The following is a 3,026-nucleotide window of genomic DNA, read 5'->3' as shown; positions in this document are numbered from 1 at the left end:
CTTGGGGGTTGGCCACATTGTTGCTCCTATAGGACAAGTTCTGGTGGTTGTTGAAGTTGTTGTAGCCATTGAACTTGTTTTGATTCCCAATGAAGTGCAACTCCTCTTGAGTGAGACCCTCTTCATTGATATTTGTGAAGCATCTCTTCTCCTCACTCACATAGTGTATAGGCTTTTGAGTGGCAGCTAGGGCTTTGTCAAGCTTTATATTCAACACTTTAAACTTCTCTTCCAGCCCTTGGTGTCTACCAGAATCTTCTCCTCTATAGCTTCTATCATAATCTTCCCCATAAGTGTCTTGGCTCATGGCTAAGTTCTCAACAAGTTCCATAGCTGCATTGATTTCTTTTGCCAAGAAATTTCCATTTGATGCTGTGTCCAACTGAATCCTGATCTTAGGAACAGCTCCTCTATACAAAGTGCTAAGGAGAGAGGCTTCTGAAAAGCCATGATGTGGACACTTATTTGTGTAGCTTCTAAACCTGTCCAAAGCTTCTCCAAAGGTCTCATTAGAATGTTGAGTGAAGCTGGAAATCTGGTTCCTTAGCTTTGCAGTCCTTGAGCTTGAGAAGAACTTGGATAGAAAGGCAATCTTGCATTGCTCCCACCTGTGGATGGATCCTCTTGGGAGGTTCTTTTCCCACTGATGTGCCTTATCTCCAAGGCTGAATGGGAACAATCTCAGTTTGAAGCTGTCTTCAGATACCCCATTGATCTTAGTGAGATCACAAACTCTGTCAAACTGATCCAGATGCTCCAAGGGATCCTCCATAGGTAAGCCATGGAACTTCTGATTCTGAACCATATTGATTAAAGAGGCCTTCACCTCAAAGTTGTTGTTTTGGACAGGAGGTGGCCTCATTCCTGCTCCATACTGGTGTGCATAGGCTCGGTCATTCTCACCAACAAAGACTGGTCGGGGCTGATGACGTATGGGTGGGTTTAGGTGGGGCTGTGGTGGATTAACCTGAGGTCGGTCTTGGTTCTGGTTACCCTGAGCGTGTCCCTGATGGACCTGAGCCTGTTGAGCCTGAATTCCAATCCCATTACCAGCTCTTTGACCTTGATCAGCTTCGTGAGCCTGATGCTCATTCCCAACTTGCTGATTCATTCCTAACCTCTCCAAGTGAACAGCTCTTTCTCTTTGTCTTCTGGCTTGGCTTCTTGTGATCATAAACCTGAGAACAAAGACAGAACTTGAAAAGTGATCAGTAAAACAAAAGAAACTTGATCTCAAAAACTATATCAGAAACTAATGCTAACAATCCCCACACAATATGGCAACGGCGCCAATTGATAACTAAGAGTTTTCAAGTCTTAGATGCGTTATCAATCCCCTTTTCAAAGTAGTATAAGGGGTGTCAATCTATATGTGTGGTAGTTAGGCACTAGTTTATAAGACAAGTTCTTAAGTCAAGCTGAATAAAATATGAGTTTGGTGAAACCAGCAACAAGAAAGCATAAAACAAGAAACAAACAAGCTATGATTAATGAACTAAGCAAGCAAACAAAACAAGATGATGGTAATTAAGCAAATGATAAAAGCTAAACCTCTAGATGTGATCATTGATTAGGGTGCTTTAGATATCAATTCATGATGCTAAGAACATAATGCAACACTTACTACTCTTTAGTGTAGGCTTCTTAATCAGATTAATTCATTCCCATGACAATAATCCCTTTGCTAATCACTTAATCAAGTCTAACAACCATTAGATATAATCAAGCAATCAACAAGCATAATGCATCAAGCCTAATAAATGACCAAACAATCTCTCAACCAAGAAGACTGAATCTTACACAGATAGACATAGCAAGCAATCACATGATCTCAAATATTTCAACTTAGAACTCTAATCTAGACTAATCTTCTCATGAAGGCATTAATCTCTACACTAATCCACTTTCAAACAAAATTCCCATTTGTGAAATATGAACTAATGAGCATTAGGCAACAGTTCTAATATGTCATTTATGCAATTAACAAACATTCCCATGGCATTAATGCATAAACCCTTAGTTAACTTTCATTCAGGCATTTCATCAAACACTTTTGGTGCATGAAATGCCTATGAACCCAGATAAGGAAATCTGGCATTAGGAGCAGCTAACTAAGGAAATGAAATGATAATCTCGACCCTAAACATCACAAATCAAACATCTAAGCACCCTAATCTACACACCTAAAAGTTTAAAAGATGACTACTCACTAATCATGAAGAACACATCTAATCTTTTGCAAGAGATGATGTTAATCATGATTAGAAGCAGAAATGAGATGATGAGATGATAAGAAACAGACTTAGATTGATTAAATACTTGAGATATCTCTTAATCGAAAACGTTTTTACACTAAAAAGGAAAGAAAACTAGAGAGAAACTAAGAGAGAAGATAACATGTCTAGGTTTTTTTTCTCCAAAAAGCTATATATACTAAGTGCTAATGAACCGGGTCAGCCCGGAACAAACCGGATCCTGACCCGGCTTTAGTGGGTAAAGTGGAATTACTGCGGGTTGGTCCAGTGTCTCCCAGGTAGCATGCCCAAGTCACAGTAGATGAAGAACTTATCTTGTGAGACTTAAATCGCTTTGTCTTAGCCGCACGCCCAGGTAGGAGTGTTTTGCGAGTCTTTGTGCGGCTTAATCTTCTTCTTCTTCAACTCGCAGGACCAAGGCGGTTTCTGGGGAATGTACATGTGCGACTTGGTCAACCCTAGTCCCAGGTAGCAGGCTCAAGTCGGAGTAAATTGCGAGTGATCATGCGGCTTGGTTCCAGTGTCTCCCAGGTAGCATGCCCAAGTCGCAGTATTGTGGACTTAGCAATTTTCTTGCTCGGGAGCCTCAGACCTCATCCATTGATAGCTTACCCGCACTTCTCAACTCGCAGCATCAATTTCCAGGCATTCGTCTTCAGGCCTGCGAGTTAACCAAGTCGCAAGGCTTTCTCGCAGCATTCAGAGCAGCTTGGACCACTTTGCATTCCGGAGAGTGTAACTTCTAAGATACTTGTCCGAATTGAGTGATTC

The 3,026-nt window shown here is 41.1% G+C and overlaps 1 non-coding gene across 1 annotated transcript; it reads left to right on the top strand.

Moving 5' to 3' along the window:
- The first annotated feature begins 443 nt into the window (after positions 1 to 443).
- On the top strand, positions 444 to 550 carry LOC112085753. Its single transcript, XR_002899052.1, has one exon. It is a non-coding gene; the product is annotated as a small nucleolar RNA R71 (small nucleolar RNA).
- Positions 551 to 3,026: the final 2,476 nt, after the last annotated feature.

The sequence above is a fragment of the Eutrema salsugineum genome, unplaced genomic scaffold (assembly GCF_000478725.1).
Source record: "Eutrema salsugineum unplaced genomic scaffold, Eutsalg1_0 scaffold_3, whole genome shotgun sequence".
Lineage (NCBI taxonomy): Eukaryota > Viridiplantae > Streptophyta > Magnoliopsida > Brassicales > Brassicaceae > Eutrema > Eutrema salsugineum.
This window is presented reverse-complemented; position numbering and strand designations above follow the sequence as displayed.